At 30.9% G+C, this 23,567-nt stretch overlaps 1 protein-coding gene across 1 annotated transcript in view; it reads right to left on the bottom strand.

Moving 5' to 3' along the window:
• LOC123699844 (protein sidekick-1) overlaps positions 1-23,567 on the bottom strand; it is a 218,310-nt gene that overhangs the window by 30,960 nt on the left and 163,783 nt on the right. The window lies entirely within an intron of this gene.

Below are 23,567 nucleotides of genomic sequence, written 5' to 3'. Positions count from 1 at the left end.
ATTACAAAGCATATATTTGTCCCGTTACCTCATTACCATCGCTCGTGACACTACGGTCAACTAGCTTTGCATTGCGGCTTTGTTTGATTTCTAATGTTTGAGTATCCATACTTTGCGATTTTGCATGGGTGCAGTGAAATTCCTACTAATAGAAACGAACTTTTCTGATTTTAGAATTGATTTGATTAAGGTATGAGAAAGCTTTCTCTTTTTTTATCTTTTTAAAAGCATTTAAGTATTGTTTGAGACGTACTTAGCTTATTCACGCTACCACACACACGAATTTTCCTTGAACAAATACTGATTTCAGAAACCGGTTGTAAGTGAGGTCTGCGTTGATGCTTGTTCATTTTTTACTCAAAAGCACTGAACAGATTTTGGTTATACTTCATAGAGTTTGAACTCATTTACCATATTAACAAGCAAGCCTTAGAAATTTTTGAAGTGAAAACTTCTTTAGCGGCGTTGAGCACTTTTTCTGTAATGGGTATAAAATCTTAAACTCGCGTCAGGACACGTGACCTGATCGAAAAAGCGTAAGACGGATGGAGAGTAGACAGCTATCCCCTCTCTACTACGCGCGTTTTCACTTCTGCCGGCACTCCCGGAGTGCAACCCGTCTTTTTTGCTTCTATCCGTGGTTTCGTCCGCGATTGAAACCTTGCGACATAGCTATTTAGATTTAAAATTAATGACATCAAACATTATTAACATTATTACCACACTTGATACTAAAACTATTACGCTTTTAACAATCTATCTATTAACTTCTTACTCAATTAACATCCTAAGATCCCAAGGAACGTTTACAGAACATGAACCGATGCTGACAGCGAAACGGTCAGTTAAAGTGACTTTAACAACTTGTCAGTGAGAATTACAATCGCTTTTTAGTTAATTAACAGTGGCCCTTCGATCTGAGATGTTCTTGGAAGGGTTTTAGCTGATTATTTGATCTTTGCGAGGTATTTCGGGGTTATATTTTAAGAGATATACTTAATGTTAGATATAAATAAAGGTAAACAACGATCTTGTAAACGCAAACCATGATTTTTTATCAATTAGTTTTACTGACATTGATTAAATTGACAATATTTACCTTAAGTTTTAAGAATATAATGTGTAGTATGTTGCCTATTAAAATGGCTCTACTATAGTTTTAACTTACAATACTGACACTTTAGTATTAAATATATTTATGACATAAACAATTATTTAAAAAATGAACTCCTTTTAAGTAAATTTTAGTCTCTTAAAGTTATTTTTTAATCATTTCCTTTGTTGTAAAGTGTAGTTTGCCAGTATTATCTTTGCATAATGGTGGGATGTCATAAAATTATAACATCCCACCATATTGAAACATTATTTTGTTGAATTATAGTGGGATATTAAAATGGGATCAATATCCCACAGAACACGACCACCAGCCACTAAACTTAACCAATGTCCTAATCCTGCGTCACTTACGGTCAGAATTAATACAATAGCGTAAGATCTGTATCGGATTAGTTAACTAAGATTACATCTGCATACTGCAGTGCGTTCACTGTATGAAGGTTCATGGCAAATGGAAAACGGTAGCGTACTGTGACAAATAGCTGAATTTACTTATTTATGAACAGTGGGTGGTTTTTTTTAATGAGCTATACCTGCTAATCTATTATTATTTCGGCTGAAGATTTTGTTTATTTACCGGTATGGACAAAACGGTTCGAAGTGAAAATTTGTTTTGATTGGTAAAACAGAAACAGCTGCTTAAGAATATACTAAGGACATTAGCAGCGAACAATTAATGTGTGAATTATGCAAGATAATATTAAAGTAAATTTATATAATTTCTAGTCACGTCAGTAATTCCACGTCCGTCGGTAGCAAAATACAAATTTTACCATAAGCTCAAACAGATGCACAAAAACAGAGTATTTATTTCACAGAACTGAATAATAAACTTAAGAACTAATGGTAGTTCTATAGGGATGTGTTTTGCTTCTATCTTAGCATGGGCAAAACACATCTCTATTATCCTATTAATTTACTATAATCATGCCTTTAAATAGAGGTTTTGTGCGATATTAAAACCCCACTATTTAATACAAAGCCGGCACTTTATCATTAATCTATATGAGAGACAGTTTAATAGATACATATCATGGGCGTTCACTTAATTTGAAATTACAGCGTAGTCGGTAGTATAGCATAGTTTAAGAACTGATGTAGGAAATTTAATGTGTATTTACTATGAAGGATATTAAAGTTACTTGGTCTAATGATAACTGTATTGTAATGGGATTGATTTTTATATTCTCCTACTAGCTGTCTACTTACAAGTTAAACATTGACAAATAATCATGAAATGTGTTAAATCAATATTAGAACACCCAGAAATCGATAAATAAAACAGAAATAACTATACAAATAGTAACGTAATTGTAATAGTACCTACCTATCTAATCAACATAATTAAGAATTCCTAAAAATCCTTACATTTTCTATTCACAATGTAACAAAAATTATGTAACTTAATTACTCCAATATATTTTTTTAATTTATAAAATAATACCCCGCAAGTTGTATGCAAAGATCGTGCAAAATATTATCATCAGCTCTTTTTTTTTTTTTTTTTTTTTTTATGGTATAGGACAGCAAACGAGCAGACGCGTCGCCTGGTGTTAAGCGATACACGCCGCCCATAAGCATCCACTCCGCTGGGAAGTGGATGTGTTGCTGTCCTCAAAGGGATTTTGAAGGAGTTAGGTAGAAGGGGCGAGGATGGGAAGGAATGAGGATAGGGAAGGAGAGGATGGGTAGGGGATGGGAAGGGATGTGGGCCTCCGGACCCCTCACTCATCGTACGGAACGCGACAGTAAACTGTCACTATGGCGCCTGTCACTATGGCGCCTGTCACTATGGCGCCTCTTTGACTATACCATAACTAATCAAAGCTTACTTATACTATCTTATTACACTAAACTGGGTGTGGATTGATTAGTCATTCTCTTACTTAGTACTTTAGTAAAATATTTACTGTATTACTACAAAATTTTAAAATCTAATTAAACACGTGTTTGGCTTAACTTTATTATAATTCTGTTTAATATTTTGTTTTTTTTTATATAAGTAGGTGATCACTTTTCTGAAATGTTATATACTAAAGCTACCTTTCAAAAATAAAAAAAGCCTGTAATGATTAACAAATTAAATTAACACATATAAAATAGATATCTCAGATAACATCAAAGTAATTACGGCTGTTTCACTTTAAATTAATTGCTCTGAATATTCAAAGATAAATTCAAGAGAAAATATAACATTATAGCCTTTAAAACAAGTAAATAGCAACGGTAAATATTTTTAATTATTCCATTTGAACGGTTAGACGAACCAACCAATGGCTTGTTCAGAACTGAGACGCAGAAATAATTCAATTTTCTATTTCATTATGGAGTGGAAATTGCATGAGATAGACAAGTTAGATAGCTCAGTTGGAATGTTTTAAAAACTTCTTTGGTTTTAGTTCGTAAATGGTAAGATGGTGTATTGAAGCTTATTGATTATTGGCACGTATTAGTGTGTTTTAGATTTAGAAGTGAATAATAATAAGTTTGTTGTTCTTGTGTACGTAGTTTAAATTTCAACATTCAAAAACCTTTTAGTTAGCAAATTTTAAACATTAATATTATGTTCAAGTCTTAAATATATTAATGAATTAATAGATGCAAGATGCTTCTATTCTGCATTAAAAGAACACAATATATCATCGCTAATATTATCTTTTATTGATCATTCTAAAACACTTTGGTTATTAAATATGCCTTTAGTAGTAAAATTTTATTTTACTAATTGGATCAGTGATGTAATAATTGTGCAGATAAAGGAGATTGCCCAAGTGACTATGGCACTTGGTATCGCAATGAAACTTATTGTGTCAAGATGAAATATAGCTCAATTTAAAGCTTGATGTTAGTACTTTTAGATATGATTAAAGATTTTATGTAAATAAGCCGCAGTTCGCAACAACAAAAATAAACAATAGTTTTATTCAACACTTCAAAAAATACTTTATCGAGTTTAAACTAACGATGAACGTTAAGTTTTACATTTATTACATGAGTAATATTTTAATTTACAAGACAAATGTAAAAAGTAAATCGTAATAATCATTATTTTAAAATAAATAACGTCGAACAATGCGTCGAACACATTCATTTCAAATAGAAACATAACATGACGCTTGCAAGAGAGATAGATATATGTGTCAAAACAAAAACTTTTACTTTTATTTCTATTTATTCGGTATAATTACGACTTAATATTGATAAATATGATCATTATAAATACAAATAAGAATTAACAATATCACGAACACGTGACACAACTAGTATTTTACCAATTCCATCCGTGGTCATACATGTTTCAAAACAAAAACTTTAACTATTATTTCAATTTATCCGGTATAATTAAGAATTAATAGTGATACATATGATCATTATAAATACAAATAGGAATTAACAATATCACGAATACGTGGCACAACTAAAATTTTACCGATACCACCCGTGGTCATTCTCCTTTTAAATTAAATTTTTCATCGCTCCTTTACTAAAGAAGCCATGACTTTTCTTCTGAAGAAACATTATCCAACAATCTATTGTTCATTCCTTAATTGATACCAAACATCCATTTGTCGTGTCTTCCACCAGTTTTAGTAATTTACTCAATAATCCTCTTACAAAGGCCATATCAGTCGTGGATAATCAGTAATAGACTTGTTGCCTTCAACAACCTAAGTACATAATGAAGTGGTTTACTCCGACAAGCCGTATTATGACTTATTGCTGTACACATAGGGTGTATATTGGGATGATGGATAATTATAATCGGAATGAAGACATCAATTTCTGATTTCACGGGTGTACAGTTCTATGCGTGGCAGTCGAGCCTTCCTAGCTTATCGTAAAGTAGGATAATGTACGAGCTTTCTATAACTAGAAAATTGTAAAAATTGCCTGTAAGTACTATGGAGATAAACAAGGAAATTCTTAGTTTTTGTGGCTTTTTACTAAATTTAATACAAAATGGCATATTACTTGTATAATTACGATAATACGGAACCTTTTTATAAAACTTAACTACGTTACAGAATCAAGCAGTGCTTAGAAATTTATTATCTACATACACATGAGAAAATCGATAAATCAAACAATAGATTGCATCTACCCTACACCTTACAAGGGATAATGCGTCTTGATACTAATATAATAAAGTTTAATTTAACTATCTACGTTTTTATAAAAGACTTTAACAAAACAAAATCTGTTGAACTTTTATCCGCAATTGTCTAATGTTAAGAGCTTACAAAAAATATACTCAGACAAACTTTAAATTGGCGACAAAGTTAAAATTAACGTCTTAAACTTTTTAACTATAAATAATTTAAAATCCTTATATTTTTTGTGCTTTGTATAAAAATCAGATTCTTTGATGCTGTATTACAATAAGAACCACATTTAGATTAAGAACCATATTATTATCAAAGGGTAAAAATAAAATTTAAAATAGCTCATTTCAACAGACAGACACACAGATACACATACATATATATTTATTTAGCTTACAACTCTCTATTTCAGATGAAATCATAAATGGTTTACCACAAGCTTTTAGGTGAATCTATCAATTCCTAAAATTGATTACGTTTACATTAAAACAAGTTACTATACCTACTGTTAGCCTTTGACCAGGGATTTTGCCGTGTAATCTATATCGTATTCCAGACCATACCTGCGTATTAAATTCCAGTAATACAGTGAATTAATCGTAACTAACGTTTGTCCAGGATGATGATTTAAAGGAAATTGCAGGAGGAGGGAAGAGCAGGCAAACCACCTTTCCTGTTCTTGGATTGCGCCTGGCCTGGAGATGGGCTGCCGCCGAGGGGGTCGTGGAAGAATTCTAACCAATACCCGCGGCCCCATCATTAAAGCGGCTCGACGGAACACAGTGGGGTTTTAGTCGGTAAGAATCCGACATAACCCACGGCTCCTTCCCCGGGGGCCGTGGGTATCTTTGGAAGATTTCCCCACTATAAAAAAAGGAGGAGCGATTTGGAGGAGAATAAAAAAGGCAATAGTGGAAGAGTTTGGAGGAGGGTTTTGTCGAAAGGCAGGCAAGAAACCCAGAAGAAACCTAGTTAAGCTATAATTATTATTACATGTAAATTATCTTGCAATAAAATCTTTCTATTATATTCATTTCACAAAACAACATTTTACCGCCGCGACGCGCAAAATGTTTTTTTGTAGACTGACAATTTGGGTTAAACGCCCGCGATACCTTAAGCCTAGTATGACTAACTAGGATGTTCAGTGGTCATTGCACCGAACACAACACCGATCATTCAACGTTTGTCCATCTGTCCTTCATATATTTATCTACCACTAGCTGCGCTAGCAGACATTTTCTGCAACAACTCACTAAAACAATTTTAAATCATATTTTCAAAAATAATAAAAGTGAAACGAAATAAAATCATTAATTACAAAATATTTGTGATATAAAAGCTTGTCGCCAGGCTTACTAATTTAATAAATAAAATATTTTCCCTAGAATTATTGCTTACGCAGAATCAAGTTTCATTGTATTCTTGTTTACAAATATTCCTCCAATAATTTCTAATAAATATTTAATCAAAGATTCCAAGTAATATAATTGCTCTATTTACATACTATGTGTGCCGCGCGGTTTCACTCGTGAATAAAACCACGTGTAAAAACTTTCAGACCTCATTTTAATAATGCAGGGATTGATTTTAAAATGAAAAATCACTAATGTTTTGCCCTGGGTCTACAACTATTCTGACTTCAAAGTTCATCCACATTTATGTTGTTTAACCGTGAAAGAACAACAAACATACGGATAGACTTTTGCATAAATAAAAAATAAAAATAAAATAAAATAAATAAAAAGTTAATCCAAGTTACCCTCTATATGTGTACTTAATTTCATTGTAATCGGTTCAATAGTATTTGCGTGAAAGAGTAACAAACACACACATGCACTTCCTCACAAACTTTCGCATTTATAATATTAGGTACCTAATAGGATCAGAATTTATATTTTTTACTTTTTATTGCACTTCAGCACCGAAAATTAAAAAAAGTATACTTAATCGCTCTACCTTACATTTTAAGGCAAAGAAAGCAGTATTTACTAAGGAGACAGGATTAAGGACTAAAAGTAGGTTAGTACCTACGTACGCGTTAGAGTATCGCACGGCTTTAGTCAAAGTAGTTATTGGATTTATTTTATCAATTTATTAAATGAACCTTGCTAAAGTATAATTTAATTAATTTAATGGATTAATTTTATAAGGTTTATATGAGAACATAAACTTTATATTGATAAGTTTTATGATTTGCGCTTTTAAAGTTAAGAAATAAGGTGGTGGTTTTTCCAGACTACGTACCTAGTAACCCACCTTAAATTGGAATCATTTTTTTTTGTTATTAATGTTAATTATTAAGCCATCTCATAGGTAATCAATAATTATCAGTCAGCGATTTCTCTCTATATTTCTTTGTAAATATTCATTCAAACGATAATTCATAGACTTCTGTTATCTTTATAGAATTTATTAAATAACATTATAAACAGTATAATATAAACCCCTACTTATATTATAAATGCGAAAGTAACTGTGTCTGTCTGTATGTTACGCTTTCCCGCTTATACCTCTCAACCGATTTTGACGAAAGGTACAGACAATCTTTAGACCCTGATAAAGAACATAGGCTACCTTTTATTGCGAGATATGTATCACGGGCGAAGCCGGGGCGGCCCGCTAGTACGTAATAAAGAAAATTGATAAATGATGTAAATTAGAGTTTTCGATAATGGAGCATGTTCCTTTATCATATCGGTCACGCTAATATCGTCGTTTTTTATAAAGATAAAATGTAAAGTATTATTACCATATAAAATCCCAACACGAATCCTATTTAACCACATTTATATAGATCAATAAAGGATTTTACAACTTCCATATCAACATACGATATGGAGTTTGATTTAACTTTATCTTACGTGATAACAATAATAACATATTATTGTACTGACGAGTACAATATGGGGGTCTTCAAGCGAAGAGTGTACAGGTACCTTCTAGGGAAGCGCGCTCCATCTTGGGCCACATCTTAGTTTACCATCAGGCGAGATCGTGGTCAAGCGCTTCCCTATCATACAATAAAAAAAAATTGTTAAGTCTTTATGCGTAGGTGTAAAATTAAACTGGATCGGTATATATGAAAAATCGGTTTTAATGGTGATTAATTCAAGTATTGAACATACGTGGGAGGCTCGTGAAATTCGACTTGATTTTTATGTATATTAATCAGAAATAATAGCCGCTATTAAGTAACAGAACTGTTAATGTGATGTATGGTTTAATTTATTAAATATGTTATTTATAACTTGGTTCTGTGGAATCGATAGTGTGATAATTAATTAGTTCAAATGATTTGTTATAAGCTCTTTAGAGTCATCCATTTAAGTATGTGAGGATGTTTTTCGCTATTAATCACGGAAACGACTAATCAGATATGTATGAAATAAGACAATAACTTAGAGTGAATACAGGGCTCCTGAAAAATCCGTACTAATATTATAAATGCGAAAGTAACTCTGTCTGTCTGTCTGTTACTCAATCACGCCTAAACTACTGAACCAATTTTCATGAAATTTGGTATGGGGATATTTGATACCCAAGAAAGGACATAGGCTACTTTTTATCCCGGGAAAATGACGCAATCCCGGAAATCCCACGGGAACGGGAACTATGCGGGTTTTTCTTTGACTGCGCGGGCGAAGCCGCGGGCGGAAACCTAGTAGTTTATAACTATATGTATACGGAGCCTGGGTCTTTTAATGTATGTAACAAATAATGGTACGTAATAAACGTTTTATTTATTTAAAAGATTCATTTTTTTTTTGTTTTCAATGAAATGCATATTTTTAAGCTATTGCATAGCTTCTATCGCGGGCCTTGAGCGCGGGGACCGAATCCAGAAATTGCGTAACGAAAAACCTCACGCTCCCCACTCCGACAGGCACGGAGGTGTGGCTTGAAGGCATGCTATGCAATAGCTTTCCCACGGCAGTCCCCGAGTGCCACACGTATTTTTTGTTAGTAGGTTTAGTACCTATGACGCAATCGTCATGTTATTTAAAATACTACTATCATAAGACTTTTATATCTATAACATGAGCCTGTTATGTGATGGCAAACAATAATTTGAAGTTTATTTATTTACGGCATACACCAAACCATATACATATAATTAAATAACGATCACAAGGAATAATATCTTAACTTCTTTTTTTAGCATCTTATTAGCTTCCTTCAAACGTTTTTCTATCACAAATATTCTGTCAAACCCTTTTACCACGACTGTTAGGTCCAACAACTACATTGTAGATCCAAAGCTATTGTACAGAATGGACCCTGACGAAGCACATTACTTGAAGCCCTATAAAACGGATAATATGGGATGGGATAGTAAAATATGGGATTACAATTAATTAATCATTCTCATAATATAATACAAATTAATCACAAAACTTTACTATAAATATACAGTTATCGGGCCAACTGTTATACATAGAAATGACGAAAGGTGTAAAAATATAAACTCCAATGTTTACTCGACCACGGACCACCCGTGGCGTTTACGATTCCCATTCTATTGTTATATATTTTTTATTGTACAGTTGACAAGTTAGGTGATGTTCATGAGATATGTATAATTGGGTCTGCTACTTATTACCGGTTTTTGGTAGTGATTTATGATCATGTGGAACAATTATTAATGCTATGATGAATAGTGGTGTTTCGTAAGTAGGATTAGGTTTAGGGCAAATTTAGGTATTTTTTGCAATATATGCACGTGTATTTTTATGAATTTTTCTAATTTTAAAACATGAAATTCTAGAGATTTTGCTATTAAAAGCGCTACCTATAATTAATTTCACGTTTTTAAAAACATCGTCATCCAACATTTGTCAACTGTTTCATATATATTTTTGTTCAGACTACTTACTCGTGAAAAAACACATTTTACATACAATTGATCTGAAATACTGAAAGATTTATTTAATATTTTTATTTCTTAATAAGTATCGTTATTCTATTATTACAATTCTTTAACTTAAGCTTTAAAATCGTGAGTCAAATATTTACTACTTAAAGTGAACTCTGCAAAATATCTTCACGAAAGCACTACAAAATATAGAACTATAAAATTTGTCCATTTCAATATAAATCTGCACTTATATTCATTACTGATATAACGTTAAATACGCTTTGAACAAAATTGAACACATAACTTCTCTTTACGCGTCACAGGTGGGCGGCAGATAGCTTTTGAAATAGTGTCCACCCTGCCAGGCTATAATAGCATCTCAAGATATATCAATATGCGTCTTCAAGGACGATTTTAGCATATCCAGGATTGGAGTTACGTCGTTATGGTTTAACAAGATGCAAGGTTCAGATTTGGGAGTATTCGTCATTTAGAATTTTGATTGAAGATGTCTTGAGTTTCTTAGTTCTGTGCGGTTTATTAAATTATATTTTGAGCATGTGCTCCAAACTTATAAACTTTCGTAATGAATGTTTAATAATTTCTTAGTTTGTTAGATGGGAACTTAGAAACTGATCGGCTGCCATGCGATTGAATTTTGTAATATACATAACAAGTAATCTACCCTAATTATATCTGTATATTGTGATTATATTATAATGTGACAAAGAGGAAGTTGAGTTATTTTATTTGTTCCCAAATAACTGAATATTGTGTCATTTTAAGTCATTAGAAAACTACCTCTGTACAGATTTACATAGACTTTTATTTATATCCTGGCTCATTCCAGGTAAAACGGCTAAACATTTAATAATGTTTTACCTACGTCTTTTCTTTCGAAAATAATTTGATTACAAATAAATCACGAGGTTTTTTCATAATATGTCAACAACACACGATCCGTGGATTTTAGACAAAACTTGTAAAACTTCATGTTTATATTAGTTGAAACTGTATAAGATAGATCGTGGAGATAAACATACGAATTGAAAAACGCATTCAATAAAGAAGTCTGACTCCGTATATTTTTGGACATCAGAAGCAGAGTCGTTCAAAACTGTATGATGCGCAAATATGTAGATAACTATGATTTTTCGAAAGCTGTAATGTCAGCTGTTTTTACCTTCTGATAAAAATATTGTAATTATATGTTTTTAGAAATTAATTTTTTTGTGGAACCGTTCCTATCATAGGTACCTTCCTAGCGGATAGACTAATTACAGTTAGGTTCGTTAATCTTAATTTTTGACGTAAGAATTGATTTTGTGGTTCTCTCTAAAACATAATATTTTCGTTAAAATTCGTATCTTATGAAATACTCAAAAAAACATTGCTATTGTATGTTAGTCGGTTGTAAAAATACATGTAACGTATGATGTTGTATGATAAAATGAAAATTTAAAAACATAATAACAGATAAGCTTATCAATATTCGATATCCAATCGATTCTTTATCCGAATCGTAAACAGATGTAACTACGATGTAAAGATAGTGCGGAGTATCGAGTGGAAATAAATCGATATCAGATTTGAATCGTTACTCGAATAATTGAATAAAGTCTTGTGATCGATATTTCCTCACGAACATTAAAGGTGTTAACATAAGTTTTGATTTCTATTTGGGTGGAATTTCTTTTCTTATTATCTACTAGCTTTTCATTCGGCTTTGCTTAAACAAATTTCAACTGTATGTTTTTCCTGTCAAGTTTTGTGAGAATATTAACCTATATTCTACGTATAGAAATACTTCAACAAAATCGGTCAAGCTGTAGTATTGTCATGAAAATAGTATAAAGTAGAAGCAATATGATTGAAAGGTCAAGAAAATAACAATAAATGTATGGACTATGGAATGAATTACCTTCTGAATAAAGAAATTACTGACTAGAAATTGTACACTTGAAACTCTACATTTTTACAGTATTTGTATAATATTTCGAATCACAATTTTCTTCTCCTTTATTGGCACTAACGTGGTGCATTTAATATCTTTACAATATTATAAGGTTTATCCTATGTTTCACCACGACATACATCTCACATAATCTCTCATATAATTTTTTAAGCATGGAATGATCTCGAAGCAACTAACCATAGTAGTGGCATGTCTCCTGGCTTTAAGTAAACACTATTTGGGATTTGGTTATTTCGTCCACCATTATCCGACCGGTTGCGTGTGTACCACGTCACTGTACAAACATGATGCGTTTTGTGTATTTTTAATTTAGCCGTATTGTTTTGAATTGAAATGGCTCGTTTGAATGTGCAGTGTAATGTAGACAGGCTTAATACATAGCTTAATAGGGTGAGAATTACAGGAAAAACATTTTTTTTAATGTTTACATGTTATTTATATATCAAAGTAATTTTAGCCTGTTAATGATTTCTGAATTGTAAAGTATCTAAAATAAGTATGTAACAATTTTTGGGAGTCCCTATGGGTCAAATAATTTTCCATTATTTACTGGAACGATATGCAATTTTATAATATACTAGCTATTCCCCGCGGTTTCACCCGCATTGCTCCGCTCCTGTTGGTCTTAGCATGATGATACATAGCCTATAACCTTCCTCGATAAATGAGCTATCTAACACCGAAAGAATTTTTCAAATCGGACCAGTAGTTTCTGAGATTAGCGCGTTCAAACAAACAAACAAACATACAAACAAACAGACTCTTCAGCTTTATAATATTAGCATAGATTTCACATATTATATCTACATGTTCTTTTACTGTGAAATTATTTAAGAAAAGGACTCTACAATGGTTTTAAATCCTAATAATTCATTCCACCGCAATTCTCGACCTCCGAGTGTGGTCACCGGCACATACAATTCCAACAAAAGGCTTTTAGACTGAAAAAATAAACAAATAAAAACATAATCGCATTGTTAAACAGATATACAATTATTTAAAATATATGATACTTTGTTGTATTTACAAGAATCTTTGGTTTTATATCTAATTCATAATATTATACAGTACATTTCTTTATACATTTTTATATATAAAGATATAGGTATCATAATTAATCGTAATTAGGTAATATTTTTAGTAGACTACTACCGGTCCGCCCCGGCTTCGCCCGTGGTACATATTTACGTTTTCTCTACATAAGAACCATCCTCGTACTTCAAGGAATATTATGTATAAAAAAAGAATTAACGAAATCGGTTCAGTCGTTCTCGAGTTTTGCGCTTACTAACACATTTAGCGATTCATTTTTATTATATTAGACTATTAGTATTAATTTGCTTAAGAAAATAATATCCAAATATCTTGTCGCAAATCGCAATGCACAAAGTTGTATTAAGCCTTTGAAGCTGTAAAAACTGCATTTCATATTATACCGTCAGTTTGGGCCTTAAAATTTTATATAGAGACGCAATGATATTATATATAAAATATCATTGTATTTTATCGTCTCTACAATGATATTTTATGACGATAAAATATTGTCATCGCTTATGGAATGTCATTGGACATTATGAAAATTTTAATATTAAATATTTGATAGCTGCTAGCTTTATAGTCCAGTATTTATTCTGAGAATAGTCAATAGTATTGTTATATTGGCAGGCTTATGTGCGAATGAATCCTAGGTACCTACATAGAGAATTATTATAAACTCATTATTCGATTGGAATAAAGCAAAGGGTATAAATTTGTTTGTTTGTTCAGGGTTGATTTTCTGATTTTTTTGTATGAAAATAATAGTGACCTATCCAACAAAATTCTGTCACTACATAGTTTAACCCATTGAGCCCCGAGCGGCCCGATCGGTCCCAGACTAGATTTTCTATTGTGTCTGTGGTACCGGGGCCTGAGTTAATAAAACAAAATCGCTTTCTCTGTCCCTATCAACAGACATATTGTCCTACAAATTGCGTAATAAATATTTGAGAACCATCAAATCAAAAAATTTTATCCTTGTTATCTCTGTTAGCTACCACAATCGAGACTTTCGTACACGAAATTATTGGGCGTCTCATCAAAATAAAGCTACAAACGGAAAATTAGCTTGATAGTAGTCACTTGCAAAAATGGGCGATGTATCCTGAACTAAATGTAATTCACAAATAGCAAAAACCAATAAAACAAAGGCAAATAGACATTTAACGGCAAATATTTGTGAACAAATAAATAAGTAATTATATCAGTTTTGGAGCAGGATCGTGACAAAGTTCAAATTTATTAAATCTCTTTCGAGAGGGCAACACAATGACAGACGTGGAATTATCTCGTTTTGTAAAAATAAATTGTAATGTTTTAATGAAGCAAATTTGTTTTATATTGTTCAAATTTATTTGGAAAGCTAGATTCTGTGTAAGGAATAGATCAAATAATAATACGTATTAGAACGTAATTAGGACTTTATATAATAATTATGTATGAGACTCTCTTTATTTTACGCTTACACGCGTAAACCACTGAAACAATTTTAAAGATGTTTCCAACGGGAATAGTTAAGACTTTGGCATAAGGCTCTTTTTTCTCAAACAAGAAAAAAACTTTATGGAAGTAATATAATACTGTCACCTAATAATGATAAGTTAATGAAAGGAAAGTAAAGATATCTCAAGTTCTATAGAAAATTATTGTGAACTATGTTTGATTATTATAGGTAAACCAGAATCTGATGGCAATTAGGGAAATCAAAATTTTGAGTGTGCAACCCTAGGGAAAATGGACTGAACGATCTTGATACTGCTTATTTTTTAGTTTGTTCTCAATATCATTAGTCACATTACATAAGTGGACAATAGTGTACTTAATAATGAGATATCCACTTAATATTATGTAGGTAGGTACATACTTACATGTATAATATATTACATATTACTTTTACACAGGTAATATACATATTATTATTTACACATATCTATATTTGTATGTTCATTATCATTATGCCATGTGAAAATATCGATGTTATATCGATAGAAAACTAGACTGCTTGTAATTTTTTATAAAATAAAATAAAAGTAAAATAAAACTATGTTTATTTTCGTAAGTATTAACAGATACACACATTATAAAATTGACTTGGACAGCTTGGACTTGACGAATAGCCGTATTGGAAACTCCTGTAATAAGTTTTCATAAAATTATATTCCAATCAACAAACAATATTATAGTTACCTACATATAATATTTTTTAATTAAAAGTATCAAAGCGGGTAAGTCCAATTTACCAATAAAATCTTCTAAATTGAAAATTGTGATGTGTTTGACCCTTCTTCATCAAATATTTTTCTATACACATTATAAACAACACCTCTTGTTTGTGATCACAGCGGCTTTTTCGACATTTTCGAAGATTTTTTAGACAAAATCCTAAAAATTATTTATCAACTGCAAAAAAGACAAATAATTTGACAACCAATTTGATAGTTGTCAAATAAGTTGCCACATGAAAATATTTTATTTCTTAAATATAAATATGCCATCAGATTCTGGTAGACCTATACCACACTCCGGACACTCCATACAAAATTATCGTTTTGACAGTCACACTGTAGAGACTGTAAATGTGTGTGGTTGGCACATTTGTGACTAGCGTAAAAAAAATTCGCGTTTTTCTGATGAAATACATCCGTAAACAGCACAATATCACATTTTATACGAAAAACCTTAGATTACAAAATAAAAGACAGATGGAGCGTTGCCGAACTAAACCGAATAATTTATCGTCATTTTCAATAAAGCTATGTGTGCTGTCATTTCGCCGCTGCACTGTACGTACACGGTGCTTCTGTGTGCGTGTAATGTTGCCAGATATTGAAAAATTTCCCAAATTTTTCCCCGACTACGGAAAAAAGAGGGTTATGTTTTTCGAGTTTATGGATGTATGTATAATATTTCTTTGACACGCCCTGCAGATAAACCGTTGGACCGATTTTGAGTTGTGAGGTTTCATTGCAATGATCTGAATTATTATGTTAGTGGCGGTAGTGACGTAGGCTATATACATAAATGAGAAGTCAAGTTTTAATTTTTATTTAAATTCTTTTATTACATAAAGTACCTGCCTACTAAAGTTATATTATGGACAAAATAATTGTATTCAATTTTTTATTAAATAAATTACATAAAAAAAGTTTCAATATTAACTATAATAATTATATTATTTTTTATTTTTCATAATATATGAATACGAATAGCGGTAGTTTTTAGTCGAGAATACGGGACATTTTATTTTCATCATATCCATCATGGAGTTCACATAAATTAAATCGCTAGCGAAAACGACTATGACGTTTTTAAGCTTTATAAAAGTAACAAAATAATGTATTATGCTTATTAAAATAATCTAATAATTATCATGAACCTTTAGTGCACTATACAAATAATCACATTCACGATCGAAAAATCCAACAGCATTACCCTGAAGATCTTTTAACCATTTTACCGTTTTACCAATACAAATGGCAAATTCATTTTCAAAATACTGGCAACATACGTTGAAGTTTTGTATTCCTTCATATCTGTAAAATTATTATTCGTATTAAAAGAAATAAATCAGCCAAATAATCTACAGAAAACCTGTGAAACGATGTTTTATCTTTTTTTTGTTTTCGGGAACAAATTTTACAGCGTTTTATTATCACAAGACGGCATTTTTTTACTAAAATTGTAAACCCTTTTTGACGTATTGCATGACACTTTATGCGCTAATAGCACTGGTGCAGCGACGTATTTGTTTTTGATTTCGTATTTTCTTTGACAAGGGCGACGGGCGGTTGTCATGCTCCATCTGTACTTTATTTTGTAATCTAAGCGAAAAACGATAATCACAAATCCAAAATAACAAAATTACTTTAAGTCAATTTGATTAATGTTGTCAATCTTCGTTGCGTATCGTCCTTGCAGAAAAATACGGACCATTTTCAGGCTGATCGTGCGGGGTGAGGTAAGTGTTTAATTTTGGCGGGAGGCGGAGAGTGTCCGTTCTGTAGCGTTTAGCTATAGGTAAACCAGAATCTGATGGCAATTAGGGAAATCAAAATTTTGAGTGTGCAACCCTAGGGAAAATGGACTGAACGATCTTGATACTGCTTATTTTTTATTTTGTCCTCAATATCATTAGTCACATTACATAAGTGGACAATACTGTACTAAATAATGAGATAACCACTTAATATTATGTAAGTACATACTTACATGTATAATATACAATTATACATATTACTTTTATACAGGTAATACATATTATTATTTACACATACCTATATTTGTATATTCATTACCAGTATGCCATGTGAAAATATCGATATAATGATAATGTAGATCAAAACTGATTATTATTTTTTATAAATAAAATAAAAATAAAATAAAACTATGTTTATTTTCGTAAGTATTAACAGATAAACATATTATAAAATTGACTTGGACAGCTTGGACTTGACGAATAGCCGAATTGGAAACTCCTGTAATAAGTTTTCATAAAATTATATTCTAATCAACAAACAATATTATTATATTATTATTTACCTAGATATAATATTTTTTTAATTTAAAGTATCAAAACGGGTAAGTCCAATTTACCAATAAAATCTTCAAAATTGAAAATTGTGATGTGTTTGACCCTTCTTCATCGAATGTTTTTCTATACACGTTATAAACAACACCTCTTGCTTGTGATCGCAGCGGCTTTGTCGACATTTTCGAAGATTTTTTAGACAAAATCCTAAAAAATATTCATGTACTGCAAAAAAGACAAATAATTTGACAACCAATTTGATAGTTGTCAAATAAGTTGCCACATGAAAATCTTTGATTTCTTTAATATAAATATGCCATCAGATTCTGGTAGACCTATACTATTATGTATTCTGTGTTATTACACAAAATTATTGAATAAATTTTCGAAGAGAGAGTGATAGCGTTACTTATTTCACTCTAGCTGTAAAGGTAATTGAAACCATTATTTGTACGAAAATACAATTTAAATATTGCTTCACAGAAACTGGTGAGTCACTGGTTTTGTAATAGTGAAATGTCACCATTAACAATATAGTTTCACCTTCAATGTTATTATTTATTAGACTGGTGTTATGCAGTGAAACTTAGGGAAATGCGGATTGCTAAATTTTGAACCCCCAGTATGAAATTAAATAATATTATTAATTGTTCAATTTTAAATAATAGCATGAAATTAAACAGTTAGAACTACTATCACAAATTGAAGGTAGAACAAGTGAAACTTATTATTAACATCATCCAATCATCGTCTCACAAACGAAAACTACAATAAACAAAAAACCACTTCAAATCTTAATTTCTTCTAATATTATCTTAAAAAATAGACACAGTGATTATTTCAATCAGCAATTAAGTGTGTAATAATTAGTAGACAATTCACCTTTAAGAACTGAAGTCTTATATCGTTGTTTCTTATAAAATCGCTGTCGCCTATGCAATATAGTCTCTCCCTAACTATCGAGGTTATACTTTTAAAATGTGGGTGGACAAAGCTTGACCCGTTATAATCCGCTTGCGCTACAATAAACTTTTTACACTAAGATATAATCTCTGTCAATATTATGAATGTATTGGTATTATTTTGCCAATAAATTTATGCTGTAAATGCTTGAATTATTTAACTAATGATACATTTTATGTGGTATTACTTTATACTAGTATTTTGATCTGACTTCACTTGGAATTTGATTTACCTATCTATTATTATTCTGAGTAGATGAAGCTGAATTACGTAATATGTAATGCGTTTCATTTTGCGTACCTATATATATTACTTATGTTACCTATAAGTATATGCAGACAGATGTATAAAATTGGTTTATCTAATGCAATAATTTATTTTAATAAACATCCTCTATGCTTGCATAATATATTCGATACATAACTATAGCTTTTTCGAAATAAAATTTCTGCAATAGATATAATAATTTTCATTGATAGATAAAACAATTATAATCATAATTTTAACATACTTAAAACCAACATTTAAGCCTGAATGCAATGATTATTTGGAAGTTTTAATATATTCATTTAAACAAGCTCCGGTTTAAACTTCACGGAAAGATTAACTGCGTCCATTAGCTTAAAGCTTACAACGATAGTATCGTATACAGCGAAATTTAAATGGCAGATTAAGTAAGTAATACTTTTGCTCTAAAAGTAGTCTATTTTTAGAAATACTTAAATTATTTCACATTAATTTAAAGCAAAGGTCCACATTCCTACTTATAATAATTTAACATATTAATATGTTAAAATACACTCAAATGTCATAGTTTGAACTATAGCCACACCCCGGACACTCCATACAAAATTATACTTTTGACAGTCACACTGTAGAGACTGCAAATGTGTGTGTAAACTCTTTATGGTTGGCACATTTGTGACTAGCGTAAAAAAAAATTCGCGTTTTTCTGATGAAATACATCCGTAAACAGCACAATATCTAACCATTTTCTACGAAAAACGATAATCACAAATCCAAAATAATAAAATTGCTTTAAGTCAATTTGATTAATGTTGTCAATCTTCGTTGCGTTTCGTCTAAAGACGTCGTTGGTATCGTCCTTGCGGGGAAATGGGTACCATAACATGTCTGATCGTGCGGGGTGAGGTAAGTGTTTAATTTTGGCGGGAGGCGGAGAGTGTCCGTTCTGTAGCGTTTAGCTACTATTATGTATTCTGTGCTATAGCTGTCTAATTTAACTTATCCTTTAGTTGTTGTTAACCTATTTAGATATAGTTAGTTAAACATTATCCTTAAAAGGAATGAATTATTTCATTATTTTTTATACTCTACATTTTTCACGTGTTATAATTAAAACTATTGTTTATGCGTTATCAAGGAATATCATCATAAATGTATATTTTTGGTATACAGCAAATAATAGAGAAGTTTACCAACAAAATAATATGTAAAATTTTGTGAATACGTAACTAGAGAAGCCACTGAAAAACGATACTGTTTCACTTTTTCGGTAGTCAGTGTCTTTAATGTGTTATTAACCAACGCTAAAGAAAGAAAAATTTTGAATTTATATTATCCAAGATACACGATAATTTTACAAATATGTCAATGCACTTCTATTGAGGTACAAAATTTTCATATCAAATTCTTAAAAAATGTCTGTGTCGTTTAACGTTTTTATGAAAATCAATCGTAAACTATTTTAAAATTTATCGAATATTGCTGTTATTAACGTCGTATATTATAACACTGTAATAGAATCTTCTATACCTGTAACTAACGTCTTTAAAGTTCTACATTTATAACATTTTCTTACATTTTGCACGCCTCATAAGCGAAGCGTTGAGGTGGGTACTACTGTCACTTCGCGCAAAACATCTGATTTTTCAAACTTAAAATGTCTTTATGTATCGTACATTGCACTTGTAAGATAATACATACACACACATATTAAGAAAAAACACTATTTTTAACATTCATGATATTTTTGATGTCATTTTTGTTATTTAAACTAGTTAAAAAACAGTTTAAAAAAGTTCTGTCTTGGACGTCCGTGTGTCTGTATGTGCGGAGGATTTTCTTGTTAACACGATAGCGACCGAAATACTTTACTAATCGCGTCTTTTTTTTTCTCTTACGCTTGAGTATGCTCAGGAATAGAACCCTTTCATTTTTCAGGGTCTGATTCGATGTGGTTTAATTGTTATTAAATAAACAAAAAAAAATATCGTCTTTTTTTATTTTATTTTTTTTTTTATATTTATAGTGTACCTCAAAATTCACCATTATAAACTCGATTCTTTATACTATAAGCCAAGGTTTAAAAAAATAAGTTGGTAGTCAGTCCCTTAAACCTGCGCAGTTTCACATCTAGGTGGGAGTTAAATCCACATCCACAAGAAAAATAGCTCAATTATTACGGTACCGCTTTCTTTACTTTTCCAACTGTTTTGAGACAGTACAAGAGCATTGGCACATGAGAACAAGTGTATCTACATACTTATATTATATACACCTTTATAAATAATCAATTTTATTGTAAAGGATGAGATTATGAGGCGTGCACTTTTGGATTTTCCAAACTTTTTTATTTGTATCTTCGCCAGTTCAATAACGTCACAAGCCATTCGTTAGCAAAAAAGTTTTTTATAAACACAATACAAAAACAAACAATCGATGTTCGTTAGAATGTGTGGGTGTAAAGAATTGTTCGAGGAGATAATATGTCAATTATGTATGTAATTATTTTGGATGATGTATTGTAATGTGTTGTATACGAGGTCAAAGTGAATATGAGTTTCACACTAATGTTATGTAGAAAAACATGACATCAGTCATTTGTGTAGGTTATAAAAAAAACTATATTAAGGCCTGTGCGGTACCTTATCTGTTCCTTAATTATTTTTATGTAAAGGGTGGGTCTAACATAGTCGCATTTTTTATATAAATGTTATACATATTAACTATATGATGATATACATAATATAATATTAACTAACAATATACCAAGCAATTTTGTGAACATTCTTGTAAGAAATAACGCATCTAAATCGCTACTAAAAGTATTATTTCTCTTTTTTATAAAATATTCTTATATATTATATATTATATATTACTCATTCTTAATTATCATCTATCTTTATGCCAAATTTCATTCAAACATGTTCAGCCATTCGCGTGATTACACAAACAAGTTCAAATTTAATGCTTACAATACAAGAAGGATTATAACTCAAATGACAGTTGACACTCGTAAAAAACAACTGTAGTCGGCCTTTGTTTCTACAAGACAAAGACAAAACATTACGCAAGTATAAATCAAATACTTATATAAACATTTAGTATTGTCAATCCGTTTGTCGGACACCTTGTTAGCTGCATAATCGCCTTACAATTTAATTACATATAATATGTAAATACTGTCGGTGTCTGTTTGTAATGCGTCCGTTAGTTTTGCCTGTAATAAGCGATTGACGACTGCGGGTTTATTTATTTAAACAAAAGTATTCAATGTACTAGTTTTTAAAACAGGCATTGAATATAACTTAACAGTGACACTGACAAAACGATTGACGAAGGCACTGATATTATTCTACAACACTGACAAGTTCCATCAAATGTTGTTGAATAGTTTTGGGGTGAAGGAGCAACGAGCAATCATTCTTAATAACACCGAAACTAAAAAAAAAAATAACAACTTATGCAGATATTTCTACTTATTTTTAAACAAATTACCTACCAGCGTAGTTGTAGGCAATAAAACGAACATTGCAATCATTAGATTTACTAAAGCATTTCCAAAACAACAATTCTTATTAATATTATTTCTATAATTCCTAGAATTAAAATATATATGAATAGGAAGCTCTTCTTAACTTCGTTTACAACACCTCAGCGTAACCAACAAAAATCTAATGACAACTCTATACACAAATATAAACTTACAGCAACAATAAATAAAAACAACACCAATGATTTATGATCGTTTATTATGCCATTATTTATTATTTATTTCCGTTTTACTGTTTTGTCGCCCACAATGCGTTCATTCTAAACACGCTATATAGTACTATAACGCCCACATAGGTACACAAAAATTACAAAAAGACATTACATAATATAGAACTAGATGACACAAGTGTATGAATTTTTGGTGTCACTTCCAGTTGCGATATCTCACATAATATTATATCAAAGATTAAAAAATTATCTGCATTGTTACGTCAAAATCCTAGAGAAATTGACATCATAATATCATAATATTACAGTTCTGTAATCTATACATATAATAAATCTGTAGAAGGGTCAATTCTGTACATTGAAAATATTGAAAAAATAAATAGCAGGGGGTGTTACTGGATCGATACCAAGCTCAAATATGTGATTAAAAAAATTTTTGTCTGTCTGTCTGTCTGTATGTTCAGGCATCACGTGAAAAGTAACGGTTCGATTTTGATGAAACTTGGTATAATTATACCTTATTATCCTGGGCATAAAATAGGATACTTTTTATCCCGGAAAAATACGTAGAAAAAAAAAATAAATCGTAATTTTTCTTAATTTTTCCGCGCGGACGGAGTCGCGGGCGGAAGCTAGTGTATTAATATAAATGATTTTACAATCTGTGTGACATTAATATGACATGATTTTGTGGAGAGTATCGACCAATATTAGTTGGGTTTAAACTATGGTGGGATCGCAAATTAAACACATAATATATAAATACAAAAAATATCGCACAAATATACATTTTACAAAATATTTTTTTTTTAAATAAAAAGAAAAAGTAAGAAATATAATAATTCTATGGCTTCATAGCATCTGTACAATACGCACGTCCTACGACCTACAAGATTTTATCGGATATCTTTTGTCAATGTGTAGAGACATTTTATATAAATTAAACCAATGTTAATTGTACAGCCTCGTAGAAATAATTTCAAAAATTTTCTGATATCGCATAACATTTTTCTCTCTTAA

This window comes from Colias croceus, chromosome 18 (genome assembly GCF_905220415.1).
Source record: "Colias croceus chromosome 18, ilColCroc2.1".
NCBI lineage: Eukaryota > Metazoa > Arthropoda > Insecta > Lepidoptera > Pieridae > Colias > Colias croceus.
The sequence above is the reverse complement of the archived record's forward strand: the minus strand, read 5'-3'. Positions and strand labels throughout refer to the sequence as shown.